Genomic DNA, 18,163 nt, shown 5'->3' on the forward strand with positions numbered 1-18,163 from the left:
TCCAAGAAGCTATTCATTTCTCAATGCATCCACCGAATCCTCCAGATCAGTGTAGCAATTGCATTAATGGCGGGTAGTTGGAATTAATGTCTTCCAACACTCCCCCTTAATTCCAACCATATGACAAATATACTATAGCACAATATACAAGACACTGTAAACATACTCTTAATTGTCATGCCTGCTGGTCTAAGTCTTAGCTAGGCTTACAATATAATCTTGATTTTCTACAACACATAACTTAATACTACAAAACTCAAATTTGCCTTCCCAAGAGGCTTAGTGAATATGTCAGCTACATTCTCATTTGTATTACAATACATTAGAGAAATTTCTTTTGATTGGACCTTTTCTCTTACAAAATGATATTGTGTGTCTATATGTTTTGTCTTTGCATGACATATAGGATTGTTCCACAGTTTGATGGTGCTTTGATTGTCACATTTGATCACTATAGGTTTTTGTTGACCTTCACCAACATCTTCAAGTATTCTTTTGAGCCATATAGCTTCACAGGTGCCACTACATAATGCGTTATATTCTGCTTCAGTTGATGACAAGGAAACTGTTCCTATTTCTTAGTGCTCCATGATATAGCTCCCGATCCTATGTTGAAGATGTATCCAGTGGTAGATTTCCTCTCATCTGGATTTCTAGCCCAGTCAGAATCAGAATGACCTATCAATTCAACATTACAAGCATTAGTATAGTCAATACCAAAATTGATAGTTTCCTTTAAGTATCGAAGGACCCTTTTTGTAGCTATCCAATGGCTTTTATGATGCTTAGCCATGAATTGACTAAGTATGCTTACTGCATAAGCAATGTCTGGTCTAGTGGTAGTGAGATAATTCAGACTTCCCACTAATTGTCGATACAATGTTCCATTCACCTCTTTTGTTCCATCATCATTTCTTAATTTGATATTTTGTTCCAATGGAGTACTCACTTCTTTACATCCATTCATATGAAATCTCTTTAGTACTTCATTTGTATATTTGCTTTGTGTGATTAAGGTTCTTCCATCATTTCTCCATACTTCAAGACCTAGACAATAATGCATCTCACCAAGATCCTTCATCTCAAATTCCTGTGATAACTTCATTTTTATATTTGTAATTAATTTACCAGCACTCCATGTTATTATTAGATCATCAACATCTATAGAGAGTAATACTATATTCCCATTTCTGTCTGTCTTGAAATACAAATTAGGATCGTTTTTACTCTTTTTAAATCCTTGCTGAAAGAAGAATTTGTCGATTTTCTCATACTAATATCTGGGAGCCTATTTTAGTCCATATAAGGCCTTTTTTAACTTGCATACGAGATGTTCTTGACCCTTCTTTACAAATCCTTCTGGTTATACAAGATAAATCTCTTCTTTTAAGTCACCATTTAGAAAAGCTGACTTTACATCTAATTGATGTAGTTTCCAATCATATTTAGTTGCCAATGCTATTATTATTCTGATTGTATTCATTTTTGCAACCGGAGCAAAGGTATCTTCATAATCTATTCCTTCTTTTTGTGAATAACCTTTTGCAGCCAATCTTGCCTTATACTTCTCTATGCTACTATCTGCATTAAATTTTGTCTTGTACAACCATTTTGATCCTATAGGGACTTTATTTTCAGGTAGTTCTGTTAATTCCCAAGTTTCATTTTTCATTATAGAATCATATTCTTCTTTCATAGCTTCCATCCATTCTTTATGATTTTTGGCTTGTTCATAATTTAAGGGCTCAAAAACAGTCATTACTTGAGACATTAAGGCATAATATTTATACCTGATGGGGGCTTGAATCTGTTGTGTTGACCTTCTTAGAGGTTCATTACTTTGTGGAGTACCTTCTCCTTTTCTTCTCTGTGGAGTGCCTTCATCACTTCTTTGTGGACTTTGATTCCTTGATGTGTCTTTTGGAATGTCCATGTGTTCTTGTTCTTGAGTTGATTCCACAACTTCTTCTTCTTCCTTAAAGCTTTCATAAGAAGACTGCCATGTATTATGTTCATCTTCTTTTATTTGTTTATTTACATGCTCATGAAATATAACATCTCTACTTGCAAAGACCTTGTGAGTACTTGGATCATACATTTTATATGCCTTTTGATCAGTACAATATCCAATAAAAATACATTTGATGGCTTTGGCATCTAACTTTCTCCTATCCTCTTTAGGAATATGAGCAAAGGCCTTGCATCCAAATATCCTTAAATGACCAACTTTAGGTTTAAAGCCATAAAATTCTTCAAATGGTGTTTTGTGCTCAAGATACTTAGTAGGGCTTCTATTTTTAAGATAAACAACTGTATTAATGGCTTCAGCCCAAAAACTATTAGAAAGTCCTTTACTTTTTAACATACTTCGAGCACATTCAACTAATGTTCTATTCTTTCTTTCAGCTACTCCATTTTGTTGAGGTGTATATGGTACTGTAAATTGTTGTATAATTCCATTTTGTTTGCAATATTTGATAAAAGCTCTTGAAGTTTACTCACCACCTTTATCTGATCGAAGAATTTTAATGCTCTTTCCTATTTTCTTTTCAACCATATTCTTGAATTATTTAAAGTATTCAAACACGTCACTTTTGTTTCTTATAAAGTATACGCAGGTGTATCTAGTGCTATCATCAATAAATATAAGAAAGTAATATTCTCCACCAAGTGACTTAGTTTGCATTGGACCACATACATCAGTATGCACTAGTTCAAGTATTTCACGTTTTCTTCTATTTTCATACACAGGAAATTCTTCCCTATGTTGTTTTCCTAGTGCACAACCTTCACATTCAAAGTGTTCTCCCTTAATAATTGGAAGACCTTCTACCATCAATTTCTTTTGTAGTAACATTAGGTCATTATGATTTAAGTGTCCATACCTTTGATGTCAAAGTTCTATAGTTTACATGCCTATTGATGCCAAAGCTTGATGCCCATTCTTCATTACATCCAACTTGTATAAGCCTCCAACTCTCATTCCTTTTGCAACAACCTTGTAGTTGTCCTGCACATCCTTTACCAAACAATGTAATTCCACAAATTCAACTTTTAAACGCTGATCTGTGATAGTAGAGACTGAAATTAAGTTCTTCTTTAATCCTGGAACATACACCACATTTTGAATTTGTTTTTCTTGTCCATTAGGCATCATAACACTTATATTACCATATCCTTTAATTTCATGTGATCTATTATCTCCTAAATATATGTGTCCACCATTATTAATCTCATGATAAGTATCAAACCAATTTATATTGCATGACATATGGAGTGATGCACTAGAATCTATAAACCAAGCATTATCATCATCAATTTCTGTTGATAAAGCAGCATTGGACACAAACAATTTAAGATTGCTAACATCTTGACTAATTGCTTCATCTCTATCAACATAATTTCCTTAATGCATTCTTTGTTTAAATTGATCAGACCTCCTTTTTATGCAATTCTTAGCAAAATGACCAGGTTTTCCATAGTAATAACACACATCTTCTCTACTTGATTTGGCATTTGTCCTTGGTAAAGGGGTACCTTGAAATGATTTTACCTGCGGCTTTTTGCCTTTATTTTTCTCCCACTGTTTGCCTTTGAAGGACTGCTTCCCTTTGGCCATCAATGCCAAATCTAAATTGGGAGATTTCTGTTTAAGGCTTCTTCTTTGCTCTTCTTCCTGCATAAGTATGCCTGCCAACTCATCAAAAGTAGGAGCCTTCTCTCTAGCTGAAAGACCAGTTATAAACATTTGATATTCATTAAGCATTTCATTTAATGTCACAGTAACCAAGTCTGTACTAGATATTGATTCACCAATGTTACCTAATTTATCCTTAGATCTTTAATTCTAGAAATGAAATCACTAACACTTTCATTTTCTTCCATCTTAATTGAAAGAAGCTTACTCTCTAAATACAATATTCGATTTGTAGTCTTCGTCTCATACAAATTTTTGAGAGTGTCCCATGTCTCCTTAGATGTTTTGCACTCTCTAATGTGTGGAATAATGTTGTACTTAACCGTCATCCTCAAAAGCACCTTTGCTTTGTTTTCCCGTCGTTCCCAATCTTGAATTGCAACATCTGTGGCTTGAGGGGACACTGGCTTAACTTTAGCTCCAGACACAATCGCCCATGTATTGTTGCCTTCTATCAAATTCTGCAACTTAAACTTCCAATTTGCATAATTTTCACCATCTAACTTGTTAGATTCAAATAAATAAGATTCTGCCAATACATTAGTTATTTTCAATAAGCTTATAAATCCTTAAGTACCAACCACCAAGATACAAATTTTTCACAAATATAAACCCTCAAGCATAAAAAAGATTTATCCAATATATGGCTGCCTTTTTTTTTAAAAAGAGAACAAAAGAAGGTGTTCTATTAATCACAGCCAAATAGTACACTCAATAATGACAATTATTTTTTTCGCATCTGTACTTGAGAAAGCCCCAAATCATGAATTACAATGGCTCTCTTTTACTTGTCACTTGCAGAAATCTCAATATGTTTGGCATCACCATTAGAGACAACTACCGCTTTAATCTTCGGAGCATTCATAGTCAAAGCACCGTTTTCCAATTTTGTAGAGATGCCATCCGCATTCACATTATCTGGTAGCCGGAATTGCCTCATGAATCGTCCACTCGACCGTTCCACACGGTGTCACTGGTCCGTCCCCTGCACGTCTTCTTTGTTCCTTTCTCCGCTTATTCAAAAAACACCTCTGCAACACTTCACTGCATTCCCAAAAGACATCTCAGACGGCACAAAAATCATCTGATTAAGTTAGTTTTGCACAAAAACATCATAAATAATTCATTCAAAAACCAGCAAATCAATATATCAGATGGACTGAAACTTTACAAAAAAAAACTCGCACACAATCCTTTGTCTAGGATCACCCTTCCACACAATCTCCTCACACGATGGCCACCACAACGCTCCACCCTGCGCTCCACACTAGTCTTCACAACACACAATCAATCTTCTCCTCCAAGCGCAGACCAGTCTTGAGCTGTGAAACTAAGCGGAAACCCGTTGCTCTAATACCAAATCAGAGAGCGCTTAACTCTGAACTAAACACACAAAACTCAGAACTTGCTTCATTTGATTGCTGAGCAGGTTTTTTATACACAGCAAGGAAGCTTCTGGAGTTCGGTGGGGCGGTGGCTTCTCCAGGAAGCTATCCATTTCTCAATATGTCCGCCGAATCTTCCAGATCAGTCTAGTAGCTACATTAATGGCGGGTGGTTGGAATTAATATCTTCCAACAATTTTCTCATGTTATCTATTTATGTATTTGTTTTTGTTTTTCAAGGGAAAGCAATAAAATAAAATTTCTATAAAATCTATCAAGTTTATTAAATAGGATAGGATCTAGACATTTGGATTATTTTGAGTTTTCTATCGTAATGTGTTTTGTTGAGAATTTGGCGAGAGCAGTTTTAGTTTGATCCTCGGGACAAAAACTTCACTGGTGTAATCTGTCTCGTGGATCCATGTTTGTGCTTCATTGTGTTTTTTTTCACATTCAATAAATAGTTGTGCATGCCATTGCACAGGCTCCCATATTATTGTAAAGCATGTAGTATTTTTTTTATGTAGTATTTTTTTTAGTTAATAATATAAATAAAGAGTTGCATTGCTAAATTTTGTTTGTGTTCTTATTTCTTGCTGAAAATTATGAATTTAGAAAACTAAAATGGGTTAAATCTATTAAATTTTTTAACATTTAGAATCTTCTAATGGTATTAGAGTTGCGCATCATCAGTTTGAAAGTTTCATGCAGAGAACTTCAGTAACATTCATTCGCACACTAACCAGACATTTCCATCTTGGATGGTATTTAATATCACCCAGTTGGTCTCTTTCTGAAGTTTTCCTACGGCAGGGAAAAAAAGAAAAGAAAACAACCAAAAAAACATTTGATTGTTTTCTAGGTTCAAGGGTATTGGTCTCTAGGTTTTCTAGGTTTCTGGGCCAGGTTTATCTCATCTGGATTGAGACTGTCTTAATCACTATCAAACATCGAAGGCCCAGATCCATCACAGATCAAGCATATTTTGATCTGATCCGTGACTTTGGTAGAAGATCGAGGTCGTCGCACAGGAAGGCCGAGTAGCGCTCCATAAAGACGCAAGGTGAGCGAATGACTTCGACGAATATAGAACGTTGGAGTGGCATGGAATGTTGGAGCAGCGTTTGAGAGCGTGGACGTGATACTCTATCAGGAGATTTGACACTGACAGGCTATATATCGCCGAGGAGCTTCAACGATCACATCTCACCTACATATACATTTATGCTCATGGTATAATATTAGTTGCTCACAACACGACAAAAGAGGCGCTGTGACTACGCACAAGAACGAGGCCCATATTATTAGCAAAACATCTTAATTATTGGAAAGCCTGGAGTCTTTCCAATAATTAAACTATGATGAGGATCGATTCATAAGTTGGCGGACGTAGAAGAATGTCAACGTAGAAATGAAGCCGATTTGAGTGGTTGGCGTTTGAACAGGCTTGGTTGAGAGTCGAGACCATCTTGGCCATGTGTGATGACTGGTGAGCAATGAAGATCACGCAGGGAGGACATTCGTAGCTGAAACAAAGAAATTAGGGGCCAGTGGCCACCATCCATAGCGTAAGAGTCCATCGCTTAAGAGCACTATACTGACAAGGGACGATACATCTACACGGATTCGCCATACAGAAGGCGGGGTCGATATTGCACTAGGGATTGAATGTCGTGGAACCATGCACATCACACAGGTCCATTCTTCCCCAATGCAAGAATCGGGCCAAGAGGGCATAAACTGTTGCAACAGAGAAATTCATGCTGATTGCCTTCCGTACACTGGGCATACCATTGTATACGGCGTAAAGCCATATCTAAGTCGATAGACCATTGTGTGCGGAGCTATACCAACTATAGACAGGGATACAAGTCTGACAAATTATACTTTTATATTCCAGACCAACGCAGGGTCTCATTATGTTATATGATTGCATTCTTCAGCAAGGTAGTGCACGTCAGAGTTCATGGTCAGCGTGGAGCCGAGACCACCAACTCTTGTCATTCACAATTACTGTGTCGAAGTTCACCAAGACCAAGAGGCCTTTTGAGCAGAGTGGAGCAAAGGTGTGCGCCATCCAATCAACTAATAGGTGGTCAAGTAGCATGCAGATAGCAGAGGAAGAGGCACAAGGTGGTAGGGACCATATGCCTTCCTGCTAGCATTTCAGTGCTGGTCATGGAGCCATACGAGGTTCAACGCAGATACGACTGTAAAGGGGACGCATAGCAATAGTCAGCTGAAGCGAATGTACTGGGAAGGGGCGGGGTTGAGTCTGACTACCCATCTGGTCGATACGTATAGTAGCCGAGTGGGAGAAGGCAACAGTGTTGGACAATCACGCTGATAGTTGGAGGTGGCTCAACTCCCAACCAATGGGTTGAATTAATGGTAAGAGAGGCTGGGCGAATTAGATGTTGACTCTCGAGAGAGTTACAAGAGTTCAGCGCTATGAAGGGATCAATTTCTCTATGGTGCATCATATTTAGTCGGTAGGTAAGGGAAACAACATTGTTTTTATCAAAAGAATAAGAGGGTTATTAAGGCATACCAAGATTGTAGAAGCTTCCTAGAGTTAAATCCACTATTCATATCCTCTTTATCAAATGATTGTCTTCTACCGCCATTTCATAAATAAGTAAGGAAAATTATCATTTCAAAAAAAATTTAAAAAATGAAAGATAAAAAAATAAATCAATGTGTTAGGGAACTTTATTAGGGAAATATGTGTGGTATTATCATTATGTCGGGGGGATTTTATTTTATTTGTGGGGCAAAGTTCCCATGTATTTTTCCTAAGGGTTATCACAATATTGTTTCCGGGAAGATGGGTTTTGAAGAGAATCTAGAAAATATCTAGAAATGTATTGATGAACTAAAGAAAGTAGATGGTCATTTATACAACAATACCTTTTTAGGCCAAAATAATGGTCAAAGCAACATAATTTTTTTGAAAAGCGTCTATGCCATTATGCAACAGAAGCATCCATGAGAAGGGAAGGAAGGATAGGGAAGAGAGGATAAACTCTTCGCACTTGGATCTGAATTGCAATGGAAAAAGTCAGTCATAGACCTTCGTAAGTTGGAGGAATTAAACACGTGTATTTCTAGGGTGGGGTAGCCAGAATGGAAGAAACTCAGTTAGGCTCTCAAGACATCCATGCTTGCATTAATACAACCCAAACTTTGGGAGCATCCTTGTGAAGAGGTCAATCTCACAATTGCCTCTTGTCTCAGCGGGATCATAGCTTTAAGAATGCCTTTACCGCCTTACAATAATGATCTCATGAAGGAGATATTGCTGTTGATAGTGGAAACCCTTCAAGGGTTAAACAAAATGATGCTTCCTACCTTTCAGAGGCAACACAAAATTTAAGAACTCATGGCAGAGTTCAATTTTGGTGCCTTTATGATGAATTTGGAATGTGATGACTTAATCTTTCAGTTGCTCCAGACCTTAATTTACACTAGCATTACATAAGCTTATCCTGACCATGTCAAAACAAGCATGCAAAAGATTGTGTCCTTGTTCTTAGAAGGAGATGCTGACATTTGCAAGATATTAAGATCCAAACTATTGACCATTTGGAGAAAGGAACTAGTTGTATACAAGCTTCCTATGATCTTGTCAAAAGGTTGGTCATGCAAAACATAAAATTGCTCAGAAGGGTGTTGAATAAGAAGGAGATGAAAAGGATTGATGGAGGAAGCAAGAACAAAGGAAATAAAACCTGTAGCAAGAATGAACTAGGAAGGAGAGCACTATGCTTTATCTGCAAGGGACCTTAAGCACTTAACCATTTATGCCTAGGTGATATGAAGGAGGCAACAAGGGAAGAACAGTTGGAGACTTCTTCATATCATGGAGATTCATCTATAGTTGGGTTCATCGGTTTTCAAGAGAGCACACATGAAGGATATGAGCAGTCAAGTACAAATCGTGATGAACACCAAAATGTTATTCAAAGAGAATGCAAGACAAACTAATTATAATCAACCAACATGACAAAGTATAAGGGGAAAGGAATGAGGTAATTCTTCCTAACGATGTGGTAAACTCTTGTATAGATGAGTCCATAGATCTCCAGGAGGATACCCATGAAGAGTATGAGCAATCAAGTGTAGATTGCAGTCCACCAGTGCATCCATGTTTGACAACAAGAGAGGATGAACAACAGATTGTCCCCATAGGTGGAGAAGGTCAGGGAGAAGACATTCAAGGAGACTTAAGTGAGGAGCCAATAGTAGTAAACCAACATGATGAGCATGATCATGAGGGGAAACATGACACAATTAGTATGTAGGATAAGCCATTTCCAGAGAGTCGGTCAAAGGCTCAAGTGGAACTTGTGATAGTTGGGCATCTGGTGTAGACAAATGCAAATACATTCAGTGGGGCACCAAAATTTCCAGGAGGGGACTACCGAGGAAATATTAAACATTTCAAGATAGACCTTATGATCTTGAAGCAGAGGATTTAGACAGTTTGAGGCACTGTCTTATAGGAGAACAAGAAAATTGAGGAGCTCATAAGAGTATGTGTTGAGTCAACAATCAAGTTGTCTAGTATTGAGGAATGACTCAGTCCCTCACAAGGAAGAAAGAGGAGTATAGTTGGGAGTTCCAGAGAAACCCTTTATAGGAGTACATAGGCAGGGCTTGCAACACTACCAACCCACCTTTATACATTGGGGAGAGCAGGGCAGAGTTTTCCAAATGGATCATGTTGAGCAACCGAGTGGAGCAGCATGAGAGGGGCATTGAGCATCATCAACATAGTAGATTTGTTCCATGTGCAAGTACTCATAGATTGGTGAGAGATTATGGGTTGGTACTCTATTGATGAGATGATTCTTAGGAGGATACTCTTAGCCAAGGGCATATCACAGCATGGGACCTTGGGCATATACAATGATGAAGAGCTGAGGTGGTATGATAACCCACAGGTCCCAGGACTTAAGTGGCATTGGGATCAAGGAGGATCTATTAATGGTAGTATTGGTCAAAGGATTGTTTGGGATCCAAGTATTGAAGGATCCTTTCATGCCCGCTTAAAAGGGAAGCATAGGGTAGCACAATGGTTTTTAAGGGATCTTCATATCAATATACATATGCGTTTTCTATGGATATATGTGGATTTCTTGAGGGCAAGCAAACTTGGGGCAGGAGGATTTGTAATATCCCATTTTATTGATATGGTCAAAATGGATGGAATCTTCCCATATGTATTTACCATGGTATTTTCTTATGGTATTTGCCCATGGTACTTGCCTTCGTTTTTCGAGGGAAAATAATAAAATAAGGTTTCTAGAGAACCCATCAAGCCTATAAGATGGGATAGGAGCTAGGCATTTAGATCATCTTGAGTTGTCTATCCTAATGTGTCTTGTTGAGAACTTGGCGAAGCCATTTCTAGTTTGATCCTTGGGATGAAAACCCTGCGGGTGTAATATGTTTGGTGGATCCATCCGAGGTCCATGTTTGTGCTTTAGTGTCTTTGTTTTCTCATTTGATGAGAAACCGTGCATGCCATTGTAAGGGCTCCAATATTATTGTAAGGACATGCATTATTTTCTTCAATTAATAATATAAATAAAGGGTTTCATTTCTAGATCCCTTTTGTGTTCTTGTTTCTTGCTGAAAAATCTTTATTTAGAGCACTAAAGTGTGCTAGATCTATTGATTTTTTTGACGTTTGGGATCTTACACATTGGAAAAACATGTCGCTGATCCTTCAATGAATCCCTTATTTGCAAAATTGTAGGCCTCATTAGACATGTTGAAAAACAGATTTAAAGTGGTGTTCCTTAAATTATATAGGTTAATTGCACTAATTTCAATTATGAGAATGAGATAACTCCCACTGGTGTCTAGCTTTGAAAAGAAGCAAAAGTTCTCGTACCGTAGGAAGCAACTATCTAACTAGTCTCGATCGCGGACATCCTTTCTGCAAAGTTGAAGAGCACTATTGTTTGCTTGCTATGAACATATTGAGCATTCTTGTTGGGATATGTTACCTATGCATTGGAGGATTCTATTAGGACTTTTGTGGCTGGAAGAAGTGTTGAACCTTGTTTGAGGTGTGTTCTTCATTAGATCGCAGACAATAAAGCCTCTACGAATAAGATTCTCCCAAGTGAAGATTTTATTAGGCTTTGCATGATAAAATCCTCAGTTGGGAGAATCTTACTCGCAAAGGCTTTATTTGTCCAGGCAGATGTTCACTTTGTATGCTACATTCAAAGGATGTGACATGTCTCTTTTTGAGTTGTCCTATTGCTACTAAAATATGGAATTTTGTCCTACAAACTTTACAGATTGGTGGAAACTGGATCCAACTTTCACTGGAGGCATGTTTTAGACACTAGTTTGTGACTCAACATGAGTTATGCTCCTTACCCTTTTATATCACTTGGGGAATTTGGTGTTATAGGAACAAAAGGATTTTTGAGCACAAAAAAGTAGATATAAGGCACACAATATTGGGGATTACGACATATTTCTTTTAAATAGGTCCTAAGAAACATGTAATAAATTTGAGGAATATAATAAAGCTAGATGCGTGGCAAAATCTCTCAGTTGGATTCTTTTATGGAACCTGTTCCAACAGTCAATGTGGATGTGGTGCCCTTATTGTCACCAAGCTTGACTGTTATTACCATTTTTGGTGGGAGGGTGGTAGGGGTACCAACAACAGGGCATAAATCATTGCTCTATGGGGTGTACTTTTTACAACGAACCGGTTAAACATCAATGATGTATAGGTATTCAAAGATTCCAAAGGCTTTCAGAGATTCCAAAGGGTGCATAAATTGGACCAAGGGGCTCACTCACTTTCATCCTCCACTATTGTCATATTGGATGAAGCACATCCACATATTGAAATGATCTTTCCTACACGTCACGTACAAGGACATCTATAGGGAGCAGACCAACATTGCTGACATGCTTTTCAAACGAGGAGTTTCAACATCCCCTGGGGTCATTCACTGTGAAATATACAAGCATGATACGAGGACTAATAAAGGCAGTATTCATATTTCCTAGCTCTCGCAATATTCTTGTTTTTTTGCATTGGCATTTTGGTTCTTATTACTTTATGCCCTCTATTTTCTATTTCCATCGATGAACCATACACATGAAGGATTAGTAATGATTGTTAATTAGCAGTTTGAAATCCAAGACTTATATCTGTAGCACTCTTGTTTTATGATTCAAATGGTTTTGTAAAAGTGAGACTGAGCTGAAATGAAAACACTCATGTTTGTTTAAGAATCACAATGAAATGAAATGAGAAAAATCTATGTAATTGTACTCTATTTTTTTTATATATATAAATAACATTTTTTTCCTTAAAAAAAAGCTAAATCGCTAGAAAATGTACTTCCATTGGCGTAAGTAGAGGCAAGCATTACTCCATGCATGTGAGCTAATCTGTGATGTAACGGGAGGAAAAATGGTGATGAACAGTAAACTGAAACAAAATAGCTGCTTGTTTTACTAGAATTAGCCAAGTTTAAAAATATATACACATTGAGCAAGATATTCGAACTGGTAGGGTCTGTCAAGGATTCTGATAAATATGGGATTTTGGCAACATTGGTGGAATTACATCAGGAAACACAAGAAGCAACAACCTAGATCGACGGGGAAGGGAAATCAACAGATGGACGAGGGTTGCAAAATCGGCACATTGCTTTGAATTGGAATTGGAATGTCGAAAGTGATACTTCGGCGAAAGATAAAGTAAAATTGTGTGGACCATTCGACCTTCTCTTTGGAAATGCAATCGAAATTAAAGGATCTGCATACACTAACCGGAAGATGTGGGGGTAAGATTCGTTGCGATTAAAGAGGTATCAGAGTGTTTTTGGAAATTTGGATTGAAGTCAAAAAGTTGACTTACTCATTTCCATTCAATATTCAAAATATTGAAGAATACCTTAATGCTTACCTTACAAATCAGAAATAAGTTTAAGTTCAGAGTAAATGCTCAATAGGTTGGTGTACACGTTGTTGAAGCCAGTCCAGATTCCACAGTTTTAGAGAGAAGGACATTGGTTTTTCTTGCATCACATGACATGACAAGTATGATGAGGATTATGTATGTAGGTTAAATGCTCTGTATGTGGGATGTACTGTACATTATCAAAATAAACAAAGTCAGCAGTTACGGAGAAAAGGCCATTACTTTTCTGCACATCGCATTGTCATGTCGGAGAAATCCAATTCACACGGCTATCATTTTTTCTTTCCACCTCCAGTTGTCAGAACATGTAACTCTGCGAATGGAAAGTTGTAGTCTATCTATTAGTTTTGAGTGAATTTTGGCATATTTTCTGATGAATTTTGTTCAAAATTCTGAAAAGATTCGTGAGATCATGGAATTAAACTATAAACTAGCTGCATGAATATATAGATGAAAAAAAACTTATATAATAAAAAAACATATAGATGAAAATTTGATAATTTTTTCCCTTCTTCTGTAAACAATGCAGAATTGAAATGTTAATATATATTTCGCTTTTTTTTTTCGTGTTCTGCTAAATGCAGCATGTAAGTTACCATTTATTACCTTAACAAGATGGGCTGCGACGCAGCTAGTCGCTGCCATAATCCATAGTTGAACGACCAGCTTGGATGCAATGGGATGTAAGGGATTATGGCTGGTAGTGCTTCCTTTGGGGCCAATGCCTCTGCTGCTTCCTCTTGGCCCCTGCTGCTTCCTCTGGTGCGTCCTCCAGGGGACTCCAGTAAAACTAAGTCAACTGTAGCTCCAGCTGCCTCTGCCTACGCAGCTCTATCTGAGTTCATGTATTCCACCTACCATAACTGATTGCCGCCAACGATAATGATAGCACATAGGCATAGTGAGATGCTTTTAATATTGAATTTATAGGTTGAGAATGAGAACTTGCTGATATCATTAAATCAAGGGCAGCAGCACCCTCCACGTGTGCGTTCCCTATCGCCACGAGGGCCGTTGATAATAAAAATCTCATTTAAAAAGAATACAGTAAAAGCAAGTTAAAAACATATCTGTTGAGCCTGGGCCCTATGTTCGGCACAGATATAAAATTGTGAGAAGTGCAGTGTAATGAAAAAAGTTCATATAAGCAGCAAGACATTCAGAAAATATGGAATATGAAAGTATCCATCAGAGGATATGTAATAATTATGTGTGTATGTGAATTCACAAGCCGGTGCCGGTAATCAGACCCTACAAGCTGCTGTAATAGCATGATATTACTACAGAGAGCTGCATTAATCTAGATCTAGATGTATATTTATAGTCTGCTTATCAAAAATTTGCCTTTTCGCACAGCTTTTCTTCAAAGAGAAATCTCTATTAACACGGGAAACTTAAGCTTTATCCCAACCGAGATTTCATAGGGCAATGGAAGACTTTGATAAATATTTAATAGCTAAAATAGGACAATTTGGTCGGCAAATTCCAGTACTGGGTCCCTTCATTTCTTATAATACTCGCTAAAGTACTATACACACCAACGAGTAGTAGGTGAACCAGTGAACTCCAAAAGAACTCACGAGTATGTGGAAAACGGAGGCCTTATCATCATCACGATCTTTAGTAGAAGGTTAGACCGTCCTCAAAGGTGGGGTGTTGCTGCGACCACGCTCCCTTGAAAACTGACTATTAAAATATTTAAGCAAGTCAAATTAGATATCGATAATAACGAATAGGGCGCCGTCCATTCGGTTGATAATAAAATCTAGCTACCTCAACAGTTTGACGGTTTGGAAGGTGGAGTTTCGGCTGCGCTGAGACCCTCTAACAACAAGTCAAATGCATGCGCGCTTTACTGGCCCTTCGATTTCAACCTAACTACCCATATGTACATATTGTATTTCACCTAATATTTTTTTTTATAGCTATAAATATACTTCTATTCGCATTTACTCAGGGTTTCGGTCCAGAAACCTTGTTCAGGTACAGCGAGCGAGCATGCAAGGAGACAATTGCCAGGAAAGCTAACAAAGACGCAGAAGCGTGGTGTGCCAGGTATGTTTACATGTTACAGAGAATTTAATTATATTCCTTCTGTAATTTCATAATTACTGCAAAGTTTGTAGAAAATAAAAATTGTTTTCCAGTTGCCGACCATTGATTTATGGAAACGGAGACAACGCTTTATCAAGTCATATTATAAGTCATATTCAAGTACACAGGTAATAAAAACCTCACTTAAAAAGATTACTCGAAAAGCAAGTTAAAAACATGTCTGTTGAGCCTCGCCCCGTGTTCAGCACAGATATAACACGTGGCTTGCATGCTCGCAACTTTATTGTAACAATCCAAAACATCTGTCTTCGGTCACTATTACAGATCTCCATGAAGATGACATCCGATCCAGATTAAATGCATGAATGCTAATTATCCAGAGTTGAAGTTTCCACAAATACAGGCCCACCCTTGGCAGAAGGTTGCTATTGGCAACTGTTATATCTCCAATTTACTCCTTTCGCATCACTGTAGAAAGTGACGTGTTTGTTTTCTCAGCTTTTCCACAGGCGAGCACCTGCAGAGGCGATAGATCTTCTCTGAAGAATTCTCCAGTACTCACCGAGTCTTCGCTGCACTGCTGTAAGTTAGATACATTTGTACATAGCTTGGTCTAGAGCTAAATTGCTAATTGATACTTGCATTCATATTTCTTTTCTATTCTATAAGTTACAAAGAAAAAACTCGAATAGACAGAGTCGATTAACCATTTAGAATAACATATGTTGAACCACAATCATGTAAAATCAGTGCGAGCCAAACTGTAAGGGAATTATGTAATGATAAAAATTTCCTGTAAAGAAGAATTTACCTTGCCATAATAAAAATGGTTATGTATTTATTATTTGACTGTAACATTGGTTAGTTCGAGACGACACAGAGGTGTGCTCCCAAAAAAGTCCAAATGTGTGATAAATAATCTAATATTAAAACAACACATGGGCATAGAAACAACCCTGTTGGATGCAAGGGTCTCTCTGTCAGCCATGAAAGCCATACATTAATGAAAATACCAATCCTGTAGGGATGGAATTGATAAAAGAAAAACCCAGAAATTACAATCAAAACTGCTCATTGAAACCCCAAATCTTTAACACGAAATTTATATCTTTAAGTTCTGAATAATAAGATCGTATTCATGCTAAGGATGCTCAAAAGTGGTCAAGCCATTGTATAATAATGAAGTAACATATCTATTCACTACTAGGACTGCAATATTAATAGTAACTAAGTTACAAGATGTAAACCCTATGCGGAAAAAACCTTAAATACATTCTGGATTTAATAAATCTAATTAAAGACTACGGGAACAACAGTTCCTCCAACCCTCAGTAAAATCGATCAAACCCTCAATAGCTAAGTCTTGAGAACTATTTAGGCTTTTCCAAGGGAGCCTGGAATGGTGAATGAGTCAAATGTTGGAACCAGAAGTTCGTTCCACAACGGAAGTTGCGACCTACATTCAAGTAAACAAACATTATCACTGGAATGAAATAATACCCACATAGGAAAAAGGAAAAATTGTTACCGTGACTACAAGGAAGGCGATACCTTGAGGGAGTGACTTACCCGTTGGCAGCCACCGGGACTGGAGAAACCCCATTTTGTTGGGTGAATAAGCGTGCATGCATAGCCAAATTTAGAGACCTAAATGTGAAACGATTATTGTAAATAGAGTACAGAATGGAGGATAATTCAACGGTAAGTTTTATACCTTGTCTTCTGTGGTACTGGTGCAGGTGCAGATGAAAGCAGCTGAACCAGCGCTCTCTCCATTTCTGCTCACCAAGAACGACATGAGAGCCGCAGTGCAGATGAAAGGAGCTGAACCAGCGCTCTCTCCATTTCTGCTCACCAAGAACGACATGAGAGCCGCAACAGCCCTGTAATGAATTTGGGAAAAATGGTTAAACTTACGAATATTAATTAACAGTCAATACTGAAAGCGTTTTAAGGGAGAGTCCACCTGCTCTGAGGGACTCCATGGAAGCTCTGTGTACACATGCAGCCATGTCGAATGGTAGCGGTGAAATCCAGTCGCGATAGCTTAGAGGTTGCAGGAATAAGCTTTGGATTCAAGCTGTGGACGATGATAGCTTAGAGGTTGCAGGAATAAGCTTTGGATTCAAGCTGTGGACGATGAACCAAATGTAAAGCACGAGTAAGAGGCAAGAAATACAGCATCTGTTATGCATGCAGAGTGACACGTTCAGCCTCCTCAGATAGCTCAAAGAACAAGCAACTTAGGATATGTACCCATTCGCACTTAACAGTAAAAATTAAGGAATTAATGTCAGCATTAAATCGAAACCGCAAACCGTCAAGGCCAGTTGATTGTAGGTAAGTAGCAGTTTAAGATATGGTCCGGCCTCTTCCGCCTCGGGAAGAGGCCAAATAAGATGGCCAACAGAAGTTGAAGTGCAAACTTTATGATATAACTAAAAATACCACTAAAAAACCCGGCGATTTAATGTTATCTGCCCTCCGAACGGTTACTATAGTCCCTCCAGATGGCAGGGACTAATAATATATTTTAGCAAATAAAACAACTATCTATTTACCTACCATATAGTTTATAATAGTTTTTATTATATTAATATATATATATATATATTTATTTATTTTTTATAAATATAAATATAATATTTTTATAAATTTATAAATTTATTTTATTTTATTTGTTTAAGTTTTTTTATTTAAAAGAAATAATAATTATGTTAGCTTTTGATTTTTTGATTTGATATAAAATTAATTTAATCATTATCATTATAACATTTAGATGTTATAAATATACATTTTCTATAAACAAAAGTAAATAAAAAACTTATAAACCTAAAATTTCTTAAACACAATCATTACCAATTAAACTATCCAAAAATTATATATTAATTTTAAAATGATTCAAAATTATATATATATTATTTAATAATAATAATAATAATATTTATTTTATTTTAAATTTTTTAAAATAATTATTAACATTTTAAAAACAAAAAAAACTAATATAAAATCATTAAAAATATTAAGACTAACTGTGAACCTTTCACATACATCCGA

General features: G+C 37.1%; 2 long non-coding RNA genes across 2 annotated transcripts; both read right to left on the minus strand.

Moving 5' to 3' along the window:
* Positions 1–16,307: 16,307 nt before the first annotated feature.
* LOC149222865 (uncharacterized) lies at positions 16,308–16,755 on the minus strand. The gene is made up of 2 exons (XR_016248933.1): positions 16,676–16,755; positions 16,308–16,562 (listed from the first exon to the last, which is right to left on the minus strand). It is a non-coding gene; the product is annotated as an uncharacterized LOC149222865 (long non-coding RNA).
* A 59-nt stretch (positions 16,756–16,814) lies between these two features.
* Positions 16,815–17,268, minus strand: LOC149222866 (uncharacterized). Its single transcript, XR_016249669.1, has 2 exons — positions 17,073–17,268; positions 16,815–16,989 (listed from the first exon to the last, which is right to left on the minus strand). It is a non-coding gene; the product is annotated as an uncharacterized LOC149222866 (long non-coding RNA).
* Positions 17,269–18,163: the final 895 nt, after the last annotated feature.

This window comes from Pinus tabuliformis, chromosome Q (assembly GCF_031772625.1).
Source record: "Pinus tabuliformis cultivar Carrire ecotype Pingquan chromosome Q, CPIR1, whole genome shotgun sequence".
Classification (NCBI taxonomy): domain Eukaryota; kingdom Viridiplantae; phylum Streptophyta; class Pinopsida; order Pinales; family Pinaceae; genus Pinus; species Pinus tabuliformis.